Raw genomic sequence first — 13,203 nt, 5'->3', positions numbered from 1 at the left:
GGTATGCGTAAACAGAGTGGATCCGAAGCCGATCATAGAGAGCGAGATGGAGTGTAGAGGTGAAGGCAGTCATAGAGATAGGAAGGGGCTGATTTGTGAATACATTTATAACATAAAGTGTTGATCTTGTACTTTATTCTGTGTGAGACAGGAAGTCAATGGAGATGATGCAAAAGAGGAGTGATGTGCTCAGATCTTTTCTTTCTGAGGACGAGTCGGGCAGCAGAGTTTTGTATGCGCTGAAGGGACTGAATGGATGAAGCAGGCAAACCAGACAATAGAGAGTTACAGTAGTCAAGGCGAGAGAGAATGAGATAAACGACAAGTCTAGATGTTGCCTTCGTGGGGACAGATATTTCCAAAAGGAACTGATGCGCCGCAATTGACAATAGCAGGATTGACAGGTCTCACTGATAAATGTTTGCATGGACAGTGTGTTGTTAAGGACAACGCCGAGGCTCCTGACTGAGCTGAAAAGAGGGATGGATGTGCTGCCAAGTTTGATTGTGTCAGTTGTGATGGAAGAGAGTCTTTGTTTAGTTCCTATGATGATTTCTTCGGTTTTGTCTGCGTTCCATTGTAACTTGTTAAGAGTCATCCAGTTTTTCACTGTCCAGGAAGCAGATGTTTCGCGCAAGAGCGGTGGCAATATTTCAGGGGTATCACTTTTCTTAAGTTGAGTGTCATCAGCATAAGAATGATGACTGACATTTTGTCGGTTGATAATTTCAGCGAGAGGAGCAGTGTACAGTGTGAAGAGCACAGGGCTTAAAACAGATCCCTATGGGACTCCGTGTTCGACTTTAACGGGTTCGGACTGACAGTTATCAACTACAACAGACTGGAATCGGTCGGTGAGATATGACTTGAACCAGCTGAGAGCAGTGCCGTTGACACCAAATGTAAAAATGAAAAAGGGTTGAATGGTCTATCGTATCAAAGGCGGCTGACAAGTCGAGAAGAGTGAGAAGGGAAATGTTTCCCGAGTCGGACGCTAGCAGTAGATTGTTGAGGATGTGGAGGAGAGTGGTTTCGGTTTATTGTTTTTCTTGTTGTTATTATTTTTGTTGTTGTTATTATTTTTGTTGTTATAATCATCACCCCTAAACTTTAAAATTGCGCGTACAGGAACGGCGGTCCTGCATTTTCTTCCCTTTCTCCTCCACCTTCCTGGTGACTTGTTCCGAATGAAGGAGCTGAAGGCCATCAATGATTCCATGACCAGCTTCGTTGGTGAGCAGCTGGCGGAACATCAGAGGACCCTGGAGGAAGGGGCAGAGGACGGGATGGAGGACAAGGACTTCTTCTACGCTTACCTCCGTGAAATTGAGAAGCGGAAGATCCGTGGCGATGTGGAGACCACGTTGAACGGTTTGTATCACAGAGGACAACAAAGAAAACAGCAACAGCAACAACAACAACAACAACTACTACTACTACAAGAACAGCCAATTTGTATTCATTTCTCATTGTCTGTCTCTGTCTCTTTGTCTATCCGTTTATCCGCCTCTCTGTCTCTCTCGTCTGACTGTCTTTTTGTCTGTCTCTCTGTCTGTCTCTCTCTCTGTCTCTGTCTCCCTCTCTCTGTAATCTGATTGCACCGTGTGTTTTTTTTAAACTGTTTTTTCTTGTTTTCGTCTCTGCCTCTTTCAGTCTTTTTATGTCTGTCTGTCTGTTTTTCTGTCTGTCTGTCTGTAAGAATCTCTCTCTGTCTCTCTGTCACTTTCTGTCTGTCTGTCTCTCTCTACCTCTCTTATTGTCTGCCTTGTATTTGAATCTATCTTTCTGTATTTGAATCTATCTTTCTGTATTTGAATCTATCTTTCTGTATTTGAATCTATCTTTGTCTTACTCTTTCTGTCTCTCTCTCTTTCTTTCTGCCTCTCACTGACTGTCTCTGTCTATCTTAGTCTCTCTCTTTCTCCCTCTTCCCCTCTCTCTCTTTCTTTCTGCCTCTCACTGACTGTCTCTGTCTATCTTAGTCTCTCTCTTTCTCCCTCTTCCCCTCTCTCTTTTTCTTTCTGCCTCTCACTGACTGTCTCTGTCTATCTCAGTCTCTCTCTTTCTCCCTCTTCCCCTCTCTCTTTTTCTTTCTGCCTCTCACTGACTGTCTCTGTCTATCTCAGTCTCTCTCTTTCTCCCTCTTCCCCTCTCTCTTTTTCTTTCTGCCTCTCACTGACTGTCTCTGTCTATCTTAGTCTCTCTCTTTTTCTTTCTGCCTCTCACTGACTGTCTCTGTCTGTCTCAGTCTCTCTCTTTCTCCCTCTTCCCCTCTCTCTTTTTCTTTCTGCCTCTCACTGACTGTCTCTGTCTATCTTAGTCTCTCTCTTTCTCCCTCTTCCCCTCTCTCTTTCTCCCTCTTCCCCTCTCTCTTTTTCTTTCTGCCTCTCACTGACTGTCTCTGTCTATCTTAGTCTCTCTCTTTCTCCCTCTTCCCCTCTCTCTCTTTTTCTTTCTGCCTCTCACTGACTGTCTCTGTCTATCTTAGTCTCTCTCTTTCTCCCTCTTCCCCTCTCTCTCTTTCTTTCTGCCTCTCACTGACTGTCTCTGTCTATCTTAGTCTCTCTCTTTCTCCCTCTTCCCCTCTCTCTTTTTCTTTCTGCCTCTCACTGACTGTCTCTGTCTATCTTAGTCTCTCTCTTTCTCCCTCTTCCCCTCTCTCTTTTTCTTTCTGCCTCTCACTGACTGTCTCTGTCTATCTTAGTCTCTCTCTTTCTCCCTCTTCCCCTCTCTCTTTTTCTTTCTGCCTCTCACTGACTGTCTCTGTCTATCTTAGTCTCTCTCTTTCTCCCTCTTCCCCTCTCTCTCTTTCTTTCTGCCTCTCACTGACTGTCTCTGTCTATCTTAGTCTCTCTCTTTCTCCCTCTTCCCCTCTCTCTTTTTCTTTCTGCCTCTCACTGACTGTCTCTGTCTGTCTTAGTCTCTCTCTTTCTCCCTCTTCCCCTCTCTCTTTTTCTTTCTGCCTCTCACTGACTGTCTCTGTCTATCTTAGTCTCTCTCTTTCTCCCTCTTCCCCTCTCTCTTTTTCTTTCTGCCTCTCACTGACTGTCTCTGTCTATCTTAGTCTCTCTCTTTCTCCCTCTTCCCCTCTCTCTTTTTCTTTCTGCCTCTCACTGACTGTCTCTGTCTGTCTCAGTCTCTCTCTTTCTCCCTCTTCCCCTCTCTCTTTCTTTCTCTTTCCCTTTATCTGTACTGTACCGGTTTGGTTTGTTTTTCATATCTGTTTTACAATTTGTGTTTCACTGTTGGGTTTTTTGTTTGCTTTTTTGTTTATATATATATATATATATCAGCTCACAGTGTTGCCATTCTGTCTTCCAGAAATTGTGATCAGCAAACAGTTTTAATATTTTGTTTTTTGCGAGCTTTTATTCAAGACTGGCCTCCTTGTTTATTCATTCCAAGTAAAACAACAAGAACAATAACAACAACAACAACAACAAGGCAACCATGGTTTTGTTCTGTATTGTCCGTATAATGTGGCTTATTCGGGATTAAAATGTTATGTCCTTCGTGAACAAAAGCTGATTTGTGTTTTGCACAGTTCTGCTGTCATTGCTGCTGTGTGCACATGTCAGATGATTAGTATAAGGACAAGCCCGGCGATTCCTTTTTTTTTTTTTTAACTCACTCAGTACGGCCAGTCCTCTCTTCTCCTCTACACAGACCCCTCGGATGTCCAGTGGGTGTCTGAATGACCCAACCTTTAGCTTCCGTCGTCAGAATTGTGGTATTCTTTGTCAACATTCACCTCTTCAGTATAAGAGCCTTCCGCTTGCAATATTTTGATGATGGCAATTGGGGTGAAACGCTGTTAACGTCGTCTCTTTCGCCGTTCGTATGGAGTGAATTAACACGTGTCCTAGTTTGTTCCAATGAACCTGTTATTGACATGTGTGCTCGCTGAATCGGTAGCTTAAGCAGCATTGGTTTGAAGCTGTGTACCTTGTAAACGGAGAGAGTCACCGCTCTTTTCTAGATGATGATGATGATTATGATTACCGTCATCATCATTATTACCATCATCATCATCATTATTGCTGGGAACATAATTATCATTTAAGTAAATCCATTAGCTGTTTGATTTTTCGAGATATGGAACATATGTGGAGTGAGGAAGCGAGAGAATCTAAGCGCACTGGTTCGAATCTCGGCATAGTTGCCAGTATTTTCTCCCTCTCCATTAGACCTTGAGTGGTGGTCTGGACGCTAGTCATTTGGATGAGACGATAAACCGAGGTCCCGTGTGCAGCATGCACGTAGCGCACGTAAAAGAACCCACCACAACAAAAGGGTTGTCCCAGGCAAAATTCTGTAGAAAAATCTACTTCAATAGGAAAATAGATAAAAAAAAAAAAAAAAAAAAACCCAACTGCAGACAGGAAAAAAAAAGGGTGGCGCTCTCAGTGTAGCGACGCGCTGTCCCTGGGTTAGAGCAGCCGGAATTTCACACAGAGAAATCTGGTGTGGCAAAAAAAAGAGTAATACAATACACAGTGAAAGACATGGGCAAGAGCATATGAGCAAGAGCTGGTGGACAGTCTGAATCATGAAAACAACAACCAAACATGTAGAGTGATAGTCCAGCGGTAGAACGTCCACGTCGGAAACGAGAGAGTCTGACCGCACAGGTATCGAATGCCACACCCACCAGTACTTTCTCCTCCTCCACCCCCACCACCCCCTCCGCTAGATCTTGGGTGGTGGTGTGGACGTACGCAGCATTTAGCACATGTCAAAGAACCCACGGCAACAAAAGAGTTGTCTCTGGTAAAAAAAAATCTGTAGCAAAAATCATCTTTGATTGGAAAACAAATGAACTTGCTGGCAGATAAAACAACAACAAGAAAAGGTGTCGTTGAACTGTGGTCCGAATTTCATGACAGAGAAATCTGTTGTGACAAAATGTGATAGAATACAATACAATACAATGCAATATAACGCAACACAATACAATATTACACAATACAGCACAATACAACATAACACGACACAACACAACAATACAGATACAATATACAAAGCAATACAACGCAAGACACGTACGTTACAGAGGAGAACCTGGTGAGGAACGGCCTAGAACTGGTGGTGGCTGGCACTGACGCGACGTCAGCCGCTGTGATGTGGACCCTGCTCTTCCTCCTGCACCACCCCAACGTCCAGGACAGGTGCTGTGTGACAGTCAGTCAGTAGTGTCCGACTATGACCATCAGTACAGCAGAGAAGGCAACTGCTGACCCGATTCTCTGGGCTAGTGTCCGACTATGACCATCAGTACAGCAGAAGAGGCAACTGCTGACCCGATTATCTGGGCTAGTGTCCGACTATGACCATCAGTACAGCAGAGGAGGCAACTGCTGACCCGATTCTCTGGGCTAGAATTTGATTACAGTGGAGAGTGTCTTGCCCAAGTTGCATCCCTACCCTCTCAGCCAAGACAGTCAGCGTTGGGATGGTTCCCAAAGGCCCAGCTAGCGCTCCTCAAGGCTCCAGCACTAAGAGCCGGTGCAGTCTTGCCTCTTAGTTTGAAAGTCATAGCCCTTCACAAAAGACTGAGCTGTAAAAATGAATTCACATTGCAGTTGAAAAATCATTGATCATACAGATATACAGATATCACTTTTTGCTGATGGCCCAACTGTATGTTTATTTCAATTTCTGATATAAGCCCTGTCTTAACCTGCGAATTGTTTGCTGTAATAGCTATACATATATTCATATATACGTTTATTCGTATAGACAGACATTACATTAATAAACAGTAACCCGTGTGTGGTTGACGTCATCGAACTGACAACATTAATCAAAGCAGTGCGGCTTAACACCAAGTCTTGTTTGAACCATAGAGCCGGTATGTAGTTGACGTTAACAAATATAGAGCCGGTATGTAGTTGACGTTAACAAATATAGAACCGGTATGTAGTTGACGTTATCAAATATAGAGCCGGTATGTAGTTGACGTTAACACATATAAAACCGGTATGTCGTTGATGTTAACAAATATAGAGCCGGTATGTAGTTGACGTTAACAAATATAGAGCCGGTATGTAGTTGACGTTAACAAATATAGAACCGGTATGTAGTTGACGTTATCAAATATAGAGCCGGTATGTAGTTGACGTTAACAAATATAGAACCGGTATGTAGTTGACGTTAACAAATATAAAACCGGTATGTAGTTGACGCTAACAAATATAGAACCGGTATGTAGTTGACGTTGACACACGGACAGCATTAAAATAATTGCAGCTAAACATCGAGCCCTGTCATTCGATTGGATGCGTACTCTGGATACTGTGCAGGTGCTTCCAAGAGGTCTCTGAGGTCGTGGGACTCCACCGCCCGCCCTCCATGCATGACCGGCCCCGTCTGGCGTACGTGGAGGCCACCATCCAGGAGGCCCTGCGCCGAGGCAACGTCGGGCCCCCTCGCCATCCATCACGCCACCTCCCGCCCCGTCACCTTCCGCGGTCACGTGATTCCCAAGGACGCCATCGTCATCGCCTTCATGACGTCCGCACTGCAAGACCCTGACATCTGGGGTGACCCCGACAACTTCCGGCCCGAGAGATTCCTCGACCCGGATGGGAAACTGCTGTGGCTGGAAGAGTCCATCCCCTTTGGCTTAGGTGATGATGATTTTTTTTTTTTACTCACTTGTGTAAACAAAGTGAGTCTATGTTTTAACCCGGTGTTCGGTTGTCTGTGTGTGTGTGTGTGTGTGTGTGTGTGTCTGCGTGTCCGTGGTAAACTTTAACATTGACATTTTCTCTGCAAATACTTTGTCAGTTGACACCAAATTAGGTATAAAAATAGGAAAAATTCAGTTCTTTTTAGTCATCTTGTTTAAAACAATATTGCACCTCTGGGATGGGCACAAAAAAATAAAAAATGAAGCCTAATTATATGCAAACTGCATTTACTGTTATATTTATATTTTTTGTATTCTCTAAACTTGGCACTTTGATCTGATATTCGACCCAACAACAAGAGCAGTCATAATTATCATTTTTTGTTCAAACAGGAACTTCTTTTGCTAAGCATGGAAGTTTTATTTATTTTGCGAACGTTTTGGTGCAAATAGTAAAGAAGGGAAATTACTCTAATTAATGCTAGGGGACTTAATTTGCTTGAAACTGATCTTTCTCATCTTAAACATTACATTTTGAAACAAGAGAGGCAAGGCCTTCAAGACTCACTTGTGATGCACTTTTTAAAAAAAAATCCAAGCTTTTTATGTATTGAGTATAATTTCAAAATGTAATGTTTAAGATGAGAAAGATCAGCTTTAAGCAAACTAAGTCCCCCAGCATTAATTACAGAGTAATTTCCCTTATTTTACTGTCTGCACCAAAACGTTTGCAATAAACAAAACTTCCATGCTTAGCAAAAGAAGTTCCTGTTTGAACAAAAAAATGATAATAATGACAGATCTTTTGTTGGGTCGAATATCAGATCAAAGTGCCAAGTTTAGAGAATACAAAAAATATAAATATAACAGTAAATGCATTATACTCAATACATAAAAAGCTTGGATTTTTTAAAAAGTGTATCACAAGTGAGTCTTGAAGGCCTTGCCTTTCTTGTTTAATAGTTTACTCACAACGCTTGGGAGTTGCATGTATTTCAAGAGTTTATACTGTGTTTACCTTTGGCGCTCAGTTAAAATCACAAATCGACATAAGCTCACAGTCGGACCAACAGCAGAGTGAGAGCTGTATGATCAGTGGTGTCTCCACTGCAGTGGGAAGTCATTTACAGCTTTGTCTTTTGTGAAGGACTATGACTCTCAAACTAGGAGGCAAAATTGCGCTGGCTCTTAGGTGCTGCAGCCTTGGGGGGCAAGCTGGCCTTTGGGAACCATCCCAACACCGACTGTCCTGAAACCCTCTTGGCCGAGAGAGTGGGGATATAACTTGGGCAGGACACTCTCCACTAGAAGAACATTTTAGCCCACATAGCTGGGACAGCAGTTGCTGTTGTGATGGTCATAGTCGCACACGACTGACTATCATACATACTGTGTTGAGCGTATATTTGTTTCTGAATCAGTAGGTATATTTCTTATGGATTGAAACAAACTTCTTGACATGACTGTTCGTTTCTGCAAACACACACGCACGCACGCACACACACACACATGCACAACACAACACAACACACACATGTACATGCACAACACACACACACACACACACACACATGCACAACACAACACAACACAACACGCACACACACACACACAAATATAAAAAAAAAAGCCGTGGCAGCGCCCACCCAAGAATCAAGTGTGCACGGAATTGACTGTTCTATATATGAACCGTAATTTATCTACCACCACCACCCCCTCTTTGAACACGAACGAGACCTTGTGTGGTGGTCTGGGTGCTAGTCTTACGGATATGATGATAAATCGAAGTCCCGTATGGAGCATACATGCAGCGCGTGTAAAAGAACCCACGGGAACAAAAGGGTTGTCATTATTCTTCTTATTGTTATCTGAATCATTGTTATTATCATTATTGTCATACAATAATGATACAATAACAATCATAGCAACAACATAACAACATCAACAACAACAACAACAACAACAACAATAATAATAATAATAATAATAATGATAATAACAAAAACAACGATGATGATGATGACGACGACGACAACAACAACAACAATGATGATGATGATAATACAATAGCAGCAGTAGTAATAGCAATAGTAGTAGTTGTATGTATGATTACTACAATCTGCATCAGCACCATCATTACTATTATTGTCATCATCATCATCATCATCATCACTAGTATTAATGATAATAATAATAATAATAATAATAATAATAATAATGGATACTTATATAGCACACTATCCAGAAATCTGCTCTAGGTGCTTTACAAAAACGCTTTTGTTAACATAAAACATTATATCTATGTTACATACACACACCAAAATGTGACTACACACACACACACACACACACACACACACACACACACACACACACACACACACACACACACTCATTATAATTATTATAATTATTATTATTATTATTATTATTATTATACTGCTACTATTGGTGGTTTTCAGAGATACGTTTGTGTATGGCAACATCATCATTACTATTATTGCCATCATCGTCATGATTATTATCGTCATTACTATTATCATTAATAATAATAATAATGATAGTGATGATAATCATAATGATAATAATGATAGTAATGATTTTATAATGATGATGATGATGATTCTTATTGTCTTCATTATGATTGTCATTATCATCATTACTATTATCATAATTATCATTGTTATCATCATCATCATCATTGATGATATTATTGGTGGTTTCCAGGGAAACGTGCGTGTATGGGAGAGTCAATGGCCCGCATGGAACTGTTCCTGTACCTGGTCACTCTCGTCCAGCAGTTCCGCTTCCTGCCGGCAGAGGAAGGTGAAGGTCAGCTGCCGTCTCTGGAAGGGGTGTTCGGGCTGTCGCACACTCCGCAGCCCTTCAAAATCCGCGCTGTTCCTAGGATGTGAAATAGTACTTGCATAAAAGCCAAGGGACACACCTCAACGGTGGAAAACGCTGTCAAAAAAGGACTTCAAGACCGGATTTCCTTTTGTGTTACACATTTCATTGTCATAAGACACTGTTAGCAAGAGCCTTCAAGACAGGATAGCCTGTTATGTTACAGACTTCAGTGGTGTATGATGCTGTTAACAAAGGCCTTCAAGATAGGATTTCCTTTTATGTTACACATTTCATTAATTTAGACAGTTACCAAAAGCCTTCAAGACAGGATTTCCTGTTATGTTACACACCTCAGTATTGTAAGACGCTATAACAAAAATATTCAAGACATGATTATGTTACACATCTCAATGTTGTCAAGAAAAATATATCTCTCAACTTCCAGATACATATATCCTCTGATAAAGTTTCGTTGCAGTAACCATAAACTGCAAATCGAAATAGGAAGAAGAGAAGGCGAAAACAGAGAAAACAGAATTTGCAAGGAATGTAATATTGATACAGTTAGGGATGAATTTCATTTTGTTTTAGAATGTCCCCAAAATACTTAAATTCGAAATAAACTGATATCACATAAAATAAATCACATATATCAATGTTCGGTTTATGCAATTTATTCAGTGCTGGGAAGAAAACACAACTTAATCTAAGTAAATTCATAAAACTTGGAAAGGTTGTGTAACTTTTGTTACATCTAAAACATACTTGTCAGTATGTTCAAGTTTGATTTGTTTTGTTGCAAATCATCATTAGCGCGTGTGTGTGTGTGCTTGCGTGGGTGTGCGTTTTTGCGTGTTTCGGAGACATCGTTGGACTGAAGTTGTGATTCAATGAGTATGTATTGTCATTGTATCCTCCACACCCCAAAAGGGGCAAAAGGATTAGATTTCCTTGAATCTTTGAATCTTTGAAAATCTTTGTTAGACAACTGATGGTCGTACTTTTTAATATATATGATAGTCAGTCGTGTCCGACTATGACCATCAGAACAGCAGAGGAGGCAACTGCTGTTCCGACTACTTGCGCTAGAATTTGATTATAGTGGAGAGTGTCTTGCACAAGTACATGTCCACTCTCTCGGCCAAGAGGGTTTCAGGACAGTCGGCGTTGGGATGGTTCCCAAAGGCCAGCTAGCCCACAAGGCTGCAGCAGTAAGAGCCAGTGTAGTTTTGCCTCCTAGTTTGAGAGTCATAGTCCTTCACAAAAGACTAAGCTGTAAATGGTTTCCCATTGACTGGAGAAACCACTGATAATACTAGCCGAGTGGTTAAAGCGTTGGACTTTAAATCTGAGGGTCCCGGATTCGAATCTCTTTAACGGCGCCTGGTGGGTAAATGGTGGAGATTTTCCCGATCTCCCATGTCAACATATGTGCAGACCTGTTAGTGCCTGAGCCCCATTCGTGTGCATACGCAAGCAGAAGATCAAATACGCACGTTAAAGATTTGTATTTGTATTTCTTTTTATCACAACAGATTTCTCTGTGTGATATCCTGTAATCCACCATGTCAGCGTTCGGTAGGTTATGGAAACAAGAACATACCCAGCATGCACCCCCTCGAAAAAGGAGTATGGCTGCCTACATGGCAGGGTAAGAACAGTCATACACGTAAAAGACCACTCGTGTACATACGAGTGAACGTGGGAGCTGCAGCCCACGACAGAAGAAGAAGAAGGTAGACAACTGTCACTGACAAAATTCGTGCCGTTCCCAGAATGTGAATTAATACTCACAAAAAAGGACTCACATCCCGGTGCCGTAAGACATTGTCACTGAAGGCTTCAGAGACAGTGTTTGCTTCTGTGTTTGTTGACAGTAATCATGGTACTACTGCTCCTTGTTGTGCATTATCATTTTTCACCATATTTTGTTGTGGAATATTCTTTTCAATACGCTTTATGTAATCATGGACACTATTTCATAGCAAAAATATCTAGCAAAGACCGTGTTCGACATTTCCATTGCACGCACATATTTTTTAAATTCAATTAATAATTGTTTCTTAACTCATTCAAAAAAGGTGCTCTGTATATGGTCTGTTTTTACGTATTCCTCATCTGTATACAAAATGAAAAAGAATTGTATGATTGAATATTTCATCTTCTTTTTTTGTAATGTTATTTTCAAAAGAGTACTAGTTCTATATTTAACTTCACTTTTAAGCAGTTTTCACCTTTGTTCTTCACAATGTCTTCTAGTTTTCCTCCAAAGCAATAGTGAGAACCTGCAAAACCATAAATGATGCTGTAACGAATCTCATATTTACAGAAAATGCGCATATCACTGATTGCCCGTTTTCTTTAGAATTTTGTTTGAAACTCAACTGTTATGACAAATTATAATTTGAAACCACTTTAGTTTTGCCATTTATTATTTTATTTGTTTCATGTGATTCCCAAATGAATGATAATATGTAATTTTTGCTCCCTCTTAATAAAAGGAATTTATGTTGCACGAGGAGAATGTAATAATTTCGAGCCTTTCTTCACACGGGTTGTTATTTGTAGTTATTTCAGTTTTTCATTACAGGTTTTATAGCTAAGACGAATATCATGTGTGATTATCTAACTTTTTATCGAATGTATCAATCCCATATACACTACGTAGTATTACATCTTTCTGTCAACCATGTACAACTGAAGAAGCATCATTGGGGACTCAGAAATTATTTTGAACAGAGTGTTTCAAAAGCACTTGGGATATATTGCTTCATAACAACACAGATGGCAACATGTCCTGGGGTGATATCTGGTTTGTAAATACATGTGATATTTCTGGCATATTTGGTTATAAAAGAATTAGTTTTCTACACATGAGGGACGGAGTTTTTTTTTCCTGTTAATGTGAACATGTTTTTTCCCCCCTGTGTTTTGTGATGTGTTTTTTGTTGTTGTTGTTGTTGTTTTTTCAAACATCGGTAATAGTAAAATTCATGTTCTTTGTATAATATTTCGTAAGGGAAATCTGAAACTGTTTCCATGAATAGATTTCTACTGAACTGTAAAATTCTTGAAAGGACAAAGGAAAATCCTCATGAGCTGACTCTGGACGACGTTTTGCTCCTCGTTTCGCTGCTCTGTCCAGTTTTTCATTTTAATAAACTGAAGAATGAGGTTGTATCCAGGAGAATGTAATTGTAGTGCCTCACGAACATAAAGCTGATTTCAATTATCATTTCAAATCTTGTCTGTAATTTTCAATGATTGTAGTGCCTGAAGCACCGACTTGGAATCAACACAGAAAAAGAATACGAAAAATGTCTCGTGTAGAATAAATATTGCATGAGTTCAGCTGATTTGTTGTTTCCAATATGAAACGATTTCTCTATCTTCAGATCGATCAGGTATTAAATACGCAGAATCTGCCTTTTTATCACTTACTGATGAATACTGATGTGTGTGTGTGTGTGTGTGTGTGTGTGTGTGTGTGTGTGTGTGTGTGTGTGTGTGTGTGTGTGTGTGTGTGTGTGTTGTGTGTAATAAAAACAATTACAATGATAATGCATTAATGTATTTATACAACGTTTTCAATGAAAATACATTCATATAGTGCTTTCAAGCCTCTCAAAGCACTTTACAATAACACACACACACACACACACACACACACACACACACACACACACACACGTGTACTCACACACACACACACACACACACAC

At 40.6% G+C, this 13,203-nt stretch overlaps 1 pseudogene across 1 annotated transcript in view; it reads left to right on the top strand.

Annotated features, from left to right (window-relative positions):
• LOC143295767 (cytochrome P450 2B6-like) overlaps window positions 1-12,921 on the top strand; it is a 19,291-nt pseudogene extending 6,370 nt beyond the window's left edge. Inside the window, exons 4-7 of the transcript XR_013057074.1 lie at window positions 1,129-1,371; window positions 5,054-5,168; window positions 6,303-6,629; window positions 9,359-12,921. The product of XR_013057074.1 is annotated as a cytochrome P450 2B6-like (transcript). The remainder of the gene's footprint in view (window positions 1-1,128; window positions 1,372-5,053; window positions 5,169-6,302; window positions 6,630-9,358) is intronic.
• Window positions 12,922-13,203: the final 282 nt, after the last annotated feature.

This window comes from Babylonia areolata, chromosome 21, assembly GCF_041734735.1.
Source record: "Babylonia areolata isolate BAREFJ2019XMU chromosome 21, ASM4173473v1, whole genome shotgun sequence".
Classification (NCBI taxonomy): Eukaryota; Metazoa; Mollusca; class Gastropoda; order Neogastropoda; family Buccinidae; genus Babylonia; species Babylonia areolata.
This window is presented reverse-complemented; position numbering and strand designations above follow the sequence as displayed.